Source organism: Vipera berus (genome assembly GCF_964194415.1).
Source record: "Vipera berus genome assembly, chromosome: 2".
Lineage (NCBI taxonomy): Eukaryota > Metazoa > Chordata > Lepidosauria > Squamata > Viperidae > Vipera > Vipera berus.
This window is the reverse complement of record NC_138203.1, coordinates 88,912,456-88,926,094: the sequence shown is the minus strand read 5'-3', so window position 1 is coordinate 88,926,094 and position 13,639 is coordinate 88,912,456.

The following is a 13,639-nucleotide window of genomic DNA, read 5'->3' as shown; positions in this document are numbered from 1 at the left end:
AGGAAATTGAATGACGTATTGAGTGTGGTTAGTAGGTATCCGGCAAGCTAAGCATAGTATTCAAGAACAACCTCTTCCTATCCCTGAAAAAAAAGTTTTTTTTATTGAAAAGTTTTGAAATACATTTTAAAATCATAAACTCTCTCCCTCCCACTCCCCCCCACTTCCCCTCCCTCCCCCTCCCCCCCGACTTCCCAGAGCTGAATACAGGGTATTAACTTTTACAAACTTAAGCTAAAAGATGCTAACTAACTACCGTATTTTCCGGCGTATAAGACGACCCGGCGTATAAGACGACCCCCTACTTTTAAGAAGTTTTTCAAGGTTTTTTGTCTTATACGCCAGAAAATACTTACGTGCCCTGCCCTCCCTGTCCGTTGCAGAGGAGGCGAAGGCCCGACTGGCCCCGCCGGCCCTCCCGCTGCTCCCGTGCTTCTGCCGGCCCCCGAGGCGCAGCGTTTCCCGGGCGGCAGGCAGCGCCGGAGGGCAGCCGCCACCCCGCCACGGCCGGCGCCCCTCCTGCTTCCCCCCCAGGCCTTGAACTTCTCCCATTTGGCGCAGGGCGGGGCAGCTCCACCTGCAGCCTCTTTTTCATGTGCCGCTTCCCTCTCACCGTCGGCCGAGGCGTGCTCGGCCCGGGCTCCCGGTCCCTCTTCCTGGCCGGCTTCCCGCCCTGCCCCTCATGGAGCTGGACTGGGCGTGCAGCCTCTCGGTGTGGCTGCTTTTCCTGGGCAGCCTGGCGGTGCGGCTCCTGTGCTCGGACCTCTTGCTGAGCCGGCGGCTGCTGCTGCGCATGGGGCTGCTGGCCGTCCTGAAGGTGCTGGGCCGTCCTGCCGCTGCCCCTCAGCGCCGCGCTCACAGCGGCTGCCTGCTGGCTCGTCTCGGCCAGCACCGCACGGCGGAAGCGCAGCGTCGGACGGGAGCAGGACTTCCCTGCTGGCTCCCGTCCGACGCTCTTCCCTCTTGAGGCAGCTGCTGCCTCAAGAGGGAAGAGCGTCGGACGGGAGCCGGCTCTTCCCTCTTGAGGCAGCAGCTGCCTCAAGAGGGAAGAGCGTCGGATGGGAGCCGGCAGGGAAGTCCTGCGTGCGCACGCATGTGCAGGACCTCCCTGCCGGCTCCCGTCCGACGCTCTTCCCTCTTTTTTTTTTATTGAAAAGTTTTAACATACAGTTTATCTTTAACAGTCCCCCCTCCCCCTCCCTTCTCCCTCCCCCCCTACCTCTCCCCCCTCCCCCCCTCCCCCCCGACTTCCCAGAGCTAAATACAAGGTATATATATAAAAAAACAATCATAAACAACCATATACTAACAACCATAAACTCTAAAATCCATCACTCTCTAGCTTATATAGGATAAAACAAACCTTAGTAATATTAAATATATATAGAGAAGCTAAAAGAGAGGGGAAAAAAAGAAAGAAGACTTATTCAAATGCTACATGAAACTTCTTAACCCTATACTTGTTCTGGATATACTCAATCCATTTTCTCCATTCCATAATAGAACGTTCTTGCGAGTGATCTTTCAAATAAGCCGAAATCTTCGCCATCTCTGCCAGGTCGGAAACCTTTAAAGTCCATTCTTCTATGGTCGGCATTCCTCTTTCTTCCAATACTGACCTATCAAAAGTCTTGCTGCCGTAATTAAATTTAACATCAACTTAGTGTCCACAACCGTAGCATCCGTGATTATTCCCAACAAGAAGAGTTGCGGACAAAACTTTATCCTTTGCTTAAAAATCTTCTGCATATTCCACCAAATTTTTATCCAGAAAACCTTGATCTTTTTACAAGTCCACCATACATGAAAATATGTTGCATCTTCATCACCACATCTCCAGCATTTTGGCTGATAATTCGGATACATACTTGCAAGCTTTTTAGGATCTAGATGCCATCTATAAAACATTTTATAAAAGTTCTCTCTTAAATTTTGAGCTTGTGTAAATTTTACGTTCCTCACCCAAATCTTTTCCCACGTGTCCATTGTGATAACTTCCTGGATGTTTTGGGACCATTTTATCATACAATCCTTAACAAGTTCTGTTTCTGAATCAATCTCTATCAATACAAGATATATCCGTTTAATATGTGCTGGTCCCTGATTTCTAATTTGCTTTATCAGATTTTCATCAGTCATTGTGAAACCATTTTTCTGATCTTCTTTCCACCTGGCCCGTAGCTGAGTATATTGAAACCAATTTTGAACAATCTTCTCGTCTCGCAAGAGACTATATGGCTTCAAACACCAAACATTTCTTTCCAAGCTTAGAATCTCCTTGTACGTAGTCACATCATGTTTGAAACCAGCATGTATATTTTCTATTGCGTGTTTTGGAATTGCCCACAATGGTATCTTACAATCTAGCTTGTGTCTGTACTTCTTCCAAACTCTCAGCAATGCCTGTCTTAAAATATGCACTCTAAACACATTATCTACCTTCTTATCATACAACAAATATGCATGCCAGCCAAACAGCAAGTCGTGGCCCTCAAGATTTAATAATCTCTCTTGTGTCAAATTAATCCAATCACTTATACCTGCTAACGCAGCAGCTTCATAATATAATTTAAGATTAGGCATTTTAAGACCACCTCTTTCACGAGTATCCTGCATAATCTTAAGTTTAACTCGTGGCCTTTTCCCTGCCCTAACAAATTTGTTGATACCTCTCTGCCATTCCTCCAAATTAGAATCTTTCTTAAGAACCGGTATCATTTGAAATAAAAATAAAAATTTAGGCAGGACATTCATTTTTACTGCTGCGATTCGCCCCAACAAAGACAATTGCAGTTTTTCCCAACTCTCCATTTCTTTTTGGATTTTACCCCATAATTTTTCATAGTTATTTTTATATAGTTTTGTATTAGAGGGCGACAAAAACACCCCCAAATATTTAACCCTTTTGACCATCTCAAATCCAGTTAACCCTTCTAAAAGGTCCTTTAACCCTTCTAAAAGGGCCTTAGGAGCCGGGGAGCGATGCTGCCTCAAGAGGGAAGAGCGTCGGACGGGAGCCGGCAGGGAAGTCCTGCACACGCATGCACTCCCCAGCTGCTAAGGAGCAGCCGGGGAGTGCGCGCGTGCGCAGGACTGCCCTGCCGGCTCCCACCAGACGCCACCCACTGATTTTACGGCGTATAAGACGACTGGCCGTATAAGATGACCCCCCAACTTTTGAGGTGATTTTCATGGGTTAAAAAGTTGTCTTATACGCCGGAAAATACGGTACAAAAAACACTTTAAATTCTATCGCACTTTAACTCCCCTTAAACATAACTAAATAACTAGATAATAATAACTAAATAATAATACATCTTATAATACTAATGCTCATTCATATGCTAAATGAAACTTTTTAGTCCCATATTTATTCTGAATATAATCGATCCATCTTCTCCATTCCAAAATATATCTCTGTTGCGATTGTTCTTTCAAATATGCTGAGATTTTTGCCATTTCTGCCAGGTTTGAAACTTTTAAAGTCCACTCTTCTATCGTAGGCAGGTCCTCCTACTTCCAATATTGAGATACCAAAAGTCTTGCTGCCGTTATTAAATTCAACATCAATTTGGTTTCTATAACAGTACAATCCCATTTGATAAAAAGTGTCCACGAAAGAGACCTAAAGCAAGATGGATCAATGACATCAACACGTATTGCGGGCCCAATTGGCAAAAGAAAGCTTAGGGCCGAATTGGTTGGAAACATACGGAAGAGGCTTTCATCCTGCAGTGGATAGACAATGGCTAAAATGATGATGACACACAACGCCACAACACACACACACACACACACACACACACACAGAGAGAGAGAGAGAGAGAGAGAGAATGAGAAGACCTTATATATACATTTTTCTTGTTCTGTTTGTTTTTCTTTTCCATTTTTTCCCCATTTGCCATTGTTTTATATTTTTCTCTTTGTTGTATTTTATTAAATAAGTTATAGGTATACTAAAGAAACATACATTATTTTGCAGTGGAAGAGCTTGGCATCAAACAACCTCCAGAGACACAAACCGAGTACCCCATTTTAAAAGGTAAGGTTTACTGAGGAATTATCAGATTCACAAATCATACAACAAAAGCCATTGTAACAGGCTAGGTAGACGTAATACCAAAGTACCTGGAAACGTTTGGAGGTACTTCTCCAGCAACAAAATCAGAATGTCCTTCCTGAAGACATCAGGATGTTCCTTATGGCTGATTAGTTTTTCCGTTTTTGGAAAGATCTAGAGCCTTTTTAAATCAGTGGGGAAAAAAGATTAGAATTTGACATTAGAGAGAAATCTCTGGTGGGGCTGCTTAATAAGAGCATCTATCTAGTGTTACATTTCCTTTTATTAATTTGATGGTTAAAATGCACTGTTCTATAACTTGATCTTATTAACATATTATTTATTTATTTATTAAATACATAAATATTAGGTTATGTTCCTTGAGTCTGTGAATAAGAACAAGAAGACTGGTATACAAATGAAGCAGAATGATGACCAAATGAAAGAGTTCTGATTTTATAGGATGGATTCTGGCTACAGTGACTATGTTCTTTATTATAAATAATAGCCCTTTATTTTAGAAAGCTGTCTTTGAATTTATTTATTTTCCAAAGTTCCAAAATGTATTTGGGTCATTTAACTTTTAATGTACAAGTCCTACCACTTAATGCAGTATTTTGCATTCGTGTAAAAATATGGAAATTGAATTGTCTTTTTAAAATACATTTATACTGTTTGATATAAATACTGTTTGATTTTCAATCTTTATTTTTATAAAAGTTTTCTTTGTTTTGTCCTTGAATTTTCTCTTGTAAAACAACATTATACATATAAACAATTAACATTTTTATCCTTATAAACCTCTTTCAGATTTGCCCCTTTTTCAGTCTGACCATTTTTTTCTTTGTTTAATATAACTGCATTCATTTTCAAAAAAAGTACAAATTTAAAAGATAAGCAAAAAAAATCTAAAAAAAGAAAAAAGCTCAGGAAATGTAAAAGTAAAAATGCAGAGAAGGAAGAAGAAAAAACGTAAAGAAAAAGAATGACTTCCAACACCTTTGGTACTGATATAGATTTTAAAAATATTAAACTCTTACTCTAAAGTTAATATTTGTCTCCATTCTTTCCATATGCTAATCATTAAACCCCAAAATCAGCTTTTCATTTGTTTCAGTTTCTCTCAAAAACTCCAGAAGTGATACCTGAGTAGAAGTATAATTTGTCAAAGTTTTTCTTTCATCGATTGTTAATTTCACCATTTCTGCCAATTTCACCAGCTTCACCATCCAGAATAGAATAGAATAGAATAGAATAGAATAGAATAGAATAGAATAGAATAGAATAGAATAGAATAGGAATAGGAATAGAATCTGGAAGGGACCTTGGAGGTCTTCTAGTCCAGCCCCCTGCTCAGGCAGGAACACCTATACCAGGGGTCAGCAACCTGAAACAGTGAAAGAGCCACTCGGAACCGGTTCCCTCACAAAAGGAAAAACTGGAAGCCGCAAAAAATGTGTGCACATGCACGTACATGCGCGCATGCGCAGAACAGGGTTTGACTGAAGAGTGGAGCCAAGGCGAGATATGCACCTACCCTGCATATTTGAATTGATTGGTTGAACTTTTTTAGTCCCACTTTTTTTGGGGGGGACTGCACATGGCAGAGGTCTGGGAGCCGCAGGAGACGGCTGAAAGAGCCGCATGCGGCTCTGGAGCCGCAGGTTGCAGACCTGTGACCTATACCATCTCAGAGAGGTGATTGTCCGGTCTCTTTTTAAAAACTTCCAGTGATGGAGCGCCCATGATTTCTGGGGATAAGCTGTTCCACTGGTTGATTGTCCTCACTGTTAGGAAGTTTTTTCTTAATTCCAGGTTGCTTCTCTCTTTGATCAGCTTCCAACCATTGTTTCTCATTTTTCCCTCTGGTGCTTTGGAGAATAACGTGACCCCCCTCTTCTTTGTGGCAGCCCCTCAGATACTGGAACACTGCTATCATCTGTCCCCTATTTCTTATTTTCTTTAGACTGGCCAAACCCAAGTTCTGCAGCCGTTCTTTCATTGTAGATATTTGTAAGTCCTCCCCACTTTGACCCCATAAGAATCTTGCTGCCCTTAGCATATAAACAAAGTTGCATCATGTTTCCATCAAATCAAAAAGAAAAGCCTTGGTTTGAATTGTACATTTGCTTTTAAAATTCTTGGCATCAAAATGCATACTTTATAGCTTTGTTGCACGTCCATCAAAGATTTTAAAAAATCCCTCAGTTTGACTGCATTTCCAAGAAACTTTTGAAATTTCTGTACACATTTTTGACAATTTATCTAGTATCATGTACCAACAATACATCGTTTTGTAAAAATTCTCTATATAAAATTCTTGTTTTGACTTTATAGGATGGATTATACATGTCACCATATAATTATAAAATTATAATTAATTATATAATTATAATTATATAACTAATTATATAAGAATATAATTCAATGTAAATTTCAACCCTTTCTTCCATATATTCTCCCATTACTCCAGTTACTGTATATTATTATATTTTGCCTATTTGATCGTACAGTCCTTCAGTTGTTTGTCCTCTTTCCATTTTCCATAAAAGTTTGTAATATCTTAGCAATAATATTGCAAAGATAAAATTCAATCTTATCTTTTTCAACTTCATAATTCTTCTTATCCATCTTGGATCTTTACATTAGCTGTACATAAGGAAACCAATGGCATTTAAAACCTTCCATCTCCAAGTTTTCTCCTGCTTTTAAATTAAACTCTCTCATAACAAATATTGTGGTATCTGAATATTACAAGCACTGTAAGTCTATAAAGTTTGAGCATCAGTTCAAAAAGTTTAAAGTATCAAGTGGATTGATAGATAAGCTATAAGCAGACTGGGAACTAAAGAAACTCATGTTACCTTGCAGTGGATGAACCTGGAATCACACAATCCCCAGAGACACAAACTGAGCATCCCATTTCAAAAGGTAAGATTTACTAAGGGGCTATCAGATCCATTTTTTTTACTAAATCTATAATAGTCAACAATGGAAATATTTAGATAATTTAATAATTGGAAACTGGAATTCATTATATATAGTTAGGAGCTATGGTTGGAAAAAAAAATGACAAATACAATTAGAATTTTAAATACCAAGAGGGCCGAATCACAATTTTATCAAATCTGGTACAAGTAATGTACTATCTGGGGTCTAACAAATATTGTGGTATCTGAATATTGAAAGTGCTGTAAGTCTATAAAGTTTGAGGGTCAGCTCAAAGAGTTTAAAATACCAAATGGGTTGATATATAAGCTGTACGTAGACTGAGTTTTACTAAAGAAACCCATGTTGTCTTGCAGTGTCAGTGAAGTTGTTTGGTGTGAGCCAATCCCAAAAGATACAAACCACAGAATACTCTTCAGAAGGTAAGATTTTCCAAGGGGACATTTTTATTTATTTATTTTATTTTAATTCCATTTATATCCCGCCCTTCTCTGAAGACTCAGGGCGGCTTACAAGCTTAGCAGTAGCCTTCATTCTATGTATATGCCTGCTTATTAGGGCTTTCACACACACCCCAAGCGGCATTATTACAAAGTCAGCTTAATTGCCCCCAACAATCTGGGTCCTCATTTTACCTACCTTGGAAGGATGGAAGGCTGAGTCAACCTTGAGCCTGGTGGGACGCGAACCTGCACTAATTGCAGGCAGCTGGTGTTACCTAAGGAGGCATTAGCCCACTGCTCCACCAAGGCTCCTATTTTGTTCTGCAAAATAATCTTATTGAAATGCTAGGTTAAGCTTCTTGAATCTATCAATAAGAATAATAAAAAAATAGTTACTATACTTATGCAGAACAATGATCTACTGAAAAAGTCCTGACCTTTCAGAATGGATTATATCATTTCAGCCTGCAGTTGCAGGTTTATATTGCTTCCTTTAAAAAAAAAATCAGAAAATTACTATACAATTGCTTTACCACTTCTGCATTATTAGAATGTTTGCACTCCTTTCAGTTTTCATTCAGAGTGAGAGATCATCTGTACACATTTTTGACAATTTATCTAGTATCATGTAGCAACAATACATCGTTTTGTAAAAATTCTCTATATCAAATTCTTGTTTTGACTTTATAGGATGGATTATATCTAGTGACTACATGTCACCGTATAATTATAAAATTATAAAATATAATTATAAAATTATATAACTAATTATATAAGAATATAATTCAATGTAAATTTCAACCCTTTCTTCCATATATTCTCCCATTACTCCAGTTATATTATTATATTTTGCCTATTTCATCGTATAGTCCTTCAGTTGTTTGTCCTCTTTCCATTTTCCATAAAAGTTTGTAATATCTTAGCAGTAATATTGCAAAGATAAAATTCAATCTTATCTTTTTCATAATTCTTCTTATCCATCTTGGATCTTTACATTAGCTGTACATAAGGAAACCAATGGCATTTAAAACCTTCCATCTCCAAGTTTTCTCCTGCTTTTAAATTAAACTCTCTCATAACAAATATTGTGGTATCTGAATATTACAAGCACTGTAAGTCTATAAAGTTTGAGCATCAGTTCAAAAAGTTTAAAGTATCAAGTGGATTGATAGATAAGCTATAAGCAGACTGGGAACTAAAGAAACTCATGTTACCTTGCAGTGGATGAACCTGGAATCACACAATCCCCAGAGACACAAACTGAGCATCCCATTTCAAAAGGTAAGATTTACTAAGGGGCTATCAGATCCATTTTTTTTACTAAATCTATAATAGTCAACAATGGAAATATTTAGATAATTTAATAATTGGAAACTGGAATTCATTATACATAGTTAGGAGCTATGGTTGAAAGAAAAATGACAAATACAATTAGAATTTTAAATACCAAGAGGGCCGAATCACAATTTTATCAAATCTGGTACAAGTAATGTACTATCTGGGGTCTAACAAATATTGTGGTATCTGAATATTGAAAGTGCTGTAAGTCTATAAAGTTTGAGGGTCAGCTCAAAGAGTTTAAAATACCAAATGGGTTGATATATAAGCTGTACGTAGACTGAGTTTTACTAAAGAAACCCATGTTGTCTTGCAGTGTCAGTGAAGTTGTTTGGTGTGAGCCAATCCCAAAAGATACAAACCACAGAATACTCTTCAGAAGGTAAGATTTTCCAAGGGGACATTTTTATTTATTTATTTATTTTATTTTAATTCCATTTATATCCCGCCCTTCTCTGAAGACTCAGGGCGGCTTACAAGCTTAGCAGTAGCCTTCATTCTATGTATATGCCTGCTTATTAGGGCTTTCGCCCCCCCTCAAGCGGCATTTTACAAAGTCAGCTTAATTGCCCCCAACAATCTGGGTCCTCATTTTACCTACCTTGGAAGGATGGAAGGCTGAGTCAACCTTGAGCCTGGTGGGACGCGAACCTGCACTAATTGCAGGCAGCTGGTGTTACTTAAGGAGGCATTAGCCCACTGCTCCACCAAGGCTCCTATTTTGTTCTGCAAAATAATCTTATTGAAATGCTAGGTTAAGCTTCTTGAATCTATCAATAAGAATAATAAAAAAATAGTTACTATACTTATGCAGAACAATGATCTACTGAAAAAGTCCTGACCTTTCAGAATGGATTATATCATTTCAGCCTGCAGTTGCAGGTTTATATTGCTTCCTTTAAAAAAAAATCAGAAAATTACTATACAATTGCTTTACCACTTCTGCACTATTAGAATGTTTGCACTCCTTTCAGTTTTCATTCAGAGTGAGAGATCATCTGTACACATTTTTGACAATTTATCTAGTATCATGTACCAACAATACATCGTTTTGTAAAAATTCTCTATATAAAATTCTTGTTTTGACTTTATAGGATGGATTATATCTAGTGACTACATGTCACCGTATAATTATAATATTATAAAATATAATTATAAAATTATATAACTAATTATATAAGAATATAATTCAATGTAAATTTCAACCCTTTCTTCCATATATTCTCCCATTACTCCAGTTATATTATTATATTTTGCCTATTTCATCGTATAGTCCTTCAGTTGTTTGTCCTCTTTCCATTTTCCATAAAAGTTTGTAATATCTTAGCAGTAATATTGCAAAGATAAAATTCAATCTTATCTTTTTCAACTTCATAATTCTTCTTATCCATCTTGGATCTTTACATTAGCTGTACATAAGGAAACCAATGGCATTTAAAACCTTCCATCTCCAAGTTTTCTCCTGCTTTTAAATTAAACTCTCTCATAACAAATATTGTGGTATCTGAATATTACAAGCACTGTAAGTCTATAAAGTTTGAGCATCAGTTCAAAAAGTTTAAAGTATCAAGTGGATTGATAGATAAGCTATAAGCAGACTGGGAACTAAAGAAACTCATGTTACCTTGCAGTGGATGAACCTGGAATCACACAATCCCCAGAGACACAAACTGAGCATCCCATTTCAAAAGGTAAGATTTACTAAGGGGCTATCAGATCCATTTTTTTTTACTAAATATATAATAGTCAACAATGGAAATATTTAGATAATTTAATAATTGGAAACTGGAATTCATTATACATAGTTAGGAGCTATGGTTGAAAAAAAAATTGCAAATACAATTAGAATTTTAAATACCAAGAGGGCCGAATCACAATTTTATCAAATCTGGTACAAGTAATGTACTATCTGGGGTCTAACAAATATTGTGGTATCTGAATATTGAAAGTGCTGTAAGTCTATAAAGTTTGAGGGTCAGCTCAAAGAGTTTAAAATACCAAATGGGTTGATATATAAGCTGTACGTAGACTGAGTTTTACTAAAGAAACCCATGTTCTCTTGCAGTGCCAGTGAAGTTGTTTGGTGTGAGCCAATCCCAAAAGATACAAACCACAGAATACTCTTCAGAAGGTAAGATTTTCCAAGGGGACATTTTTATTTATTTATTTATTTTATTTATTTTTATTACATTTATATCCCGCCCTTCTCCAAAGACTCAGGGCGGCTTACAAGCTTAGCAGTAGCCTTCATTCTATGTATATGCTTGCTTATTAGGGCTTTCGCCCCCCCCCCCAAGCGGCATTATTACAAAGTCAGCTTATTGCCCCCAACAATCTGGGTCCTCATTTTACCTACCTCGGAAGGATGGAAGGCTGAGTCAACCTTGAGCCTGGTGGGATGCGAACCTGCACTAATTGCAGGCAGCTGGTGTTACTTAAGGAGGCATTAGCCCACTGCTCCACCAAGGCTCCTATTTTGTTCTGCAAAATAATCTTATTGAAATGCTAGGTTAAGCTTCTTGAATCTATCAATAAGAATAATAAAAAAAATAGTTACTATACTTATGCAGAACAATGATCTACTGAAAAAGTCCTGACCTTTCAGAATGGATTATATCATTTCAGCCTGCAGTTGCAGGTTTATATTGCTTCCTTTAAAAAAAAAATCAGAAAATTACTATACAATTGCTTTACCACTTCTGCACTATTAGAATGTTTGCACTCCTTTCAGTTTTCATTCAGAGTGAGAGATCATAGTCAAAAAGCCAAGCCTTTTGCTCAAATGCAGTCTGGAGCTTTTCATCTTCTTCAGGAGCGCCAATGTATTTGCTTGTATGTGTGTGTGTGTGTGTGTGTGTGTGTGTGTGTGTGTGTATTATATCTGTGTGTATGTGTATGTATATGTGTGTATGTTTGTGTGTGTGTGTATAAGGCCTGGAGGAACGTTATCCATGGGGTCGCAATGGGTCAGACACGAATTCGCAACTAACAACAAAGTGTGTGTATGTGTGTGTGTGTGTGTGTGTGTTAAAGAAAGACAAAACAAAATAAAAAAGACCAAGACTTTAGTTTTACAATAACACAGGCATCTGTGAAGTTGACATGGAGAATCCTGAATAAAGGATATTCTTGTTGGTTTTCCACACAACCTTTTTCTCTTTAATTCTTTATATACCGTAGTGTAGCTGATGAAATGTTTATAATTCATATTTGTGATTTAACCAAAGATCCTTTCCAAAACTGAAATAAAAGGTCCTTGGTGCATGTGCTAAGGACTTAACCATCTAGACAAAACTAGAATATGTATGACTAGTCCTAATGGTCCTACTGTTCTGGGACATTCTTGGTAGAAAGGGTCTTCCTGTGAAGTTTTAAATAATTAACTGTTCCAGGGGATAACAGAGGGAGGGAGGGAGGAAGGAAGGAACATGAAGCTGATACAACCAAACCTATCACAAAACATAGCTTAACTTTCTTTCCAACTAACTTACATGCAGCATCTTTCTTTCTAAAGGCTTGTTTTGATCTTTTTGTTTTGAACTTTAGAAGATGTATTTGGCCCTCATTATCCTACAGTGAATACAGACGAGCCACCCATGGACCTGCCAATAGAAGGTACAATTTTGTGAAGACGCTTGTTGTAGATCCGATGACAACTTTTGTTACTAGCACCTCCACCATTATTTTCTCAGCTGGACTGCCTTCTTTAGAGGAGCAAAGATACCTCAGAGTCAAGGCATTCGGGTAACATTTGAGGAAAAGTGCCATACGGAATAAGACAATGGATTTAGTATCTGAGTTTGTTTTCAATGAGACACTCTTAGTTTGTTTGAATTAGCTACATTCTTCATGTGGGTGATGAGGCCTAAAGAATGTTTTACAGCACTGCAGTTTATGTAGGCTATGCTTAAAGATACCAGGAGTGGACAATTTCTGTCCGTGGGCCTGGGAGTCTCTGAAATTGTACAAGTAAACTTTTGTGGAACAATTGCCAGTTGTATTTAGGTGTGCATATATATATTGTAGGAAAAAGATGCACAATACACACATTAAGATTCTGCATGTTTTTCCATTTTAACCCTGCCAACAAATATAAAGGACCCAAAATGTAAACCTCACCCGCAGATGTTAGTGAGTTACAAGTATGCCTTCTGAGTTGTCTCATAGATATAAATAAAAAACATGATCAGAAAGAACAGAAGTATTGCCCAGCTAAGAAATAACCCAAAATAAAGGTAATTTACTTTTTTTAGAAAATAAACATGCATCGTTCTGGGTATTTTAATTGGATTCCTTATTTACATTTGTTACAGGATTACGGGAGGATCAGGATATTCCTCATAACTTGTTTTTTCAACCAATACCACGTAAGAACATGATTTAACGTAGTTAAAACTCAGTGCCATTTGAATCTAACTACACGTATAATTATTTGCCAGAAGAATTATATAATCTGTAAAACCCATATTTACTGCTAGAAAAGAAATCAAATTCTAAGGAATCTGAACTGAACTGTCAGAAATCAGTACTGTTTGTGAAGCATTAAGAATTGTTCAAAATCCTTGGCATTCTAGGCAGATTTTTTTAGGCATCAGAACGACAATGTCCACAACCCTATCCATATGCCTAAAAGTATCTCTGAGAGGAATAAAAATGTATTTTTGCACACATTTTATAAAGCTGGGGATCCAGCTTTATGCTGTATTTTTCCGTCTATAAGACGCACCCTTGTATAAGACGCTCTGGCATGTGAGTTTCTTTGTGCCAATCAGCTGTTCGTCAGAGCGCCAAACATCTGAGCCAGCAAATCTGGCTGAGCTGGCTGGTGATCTTGCCCCCTCTCCCCTCC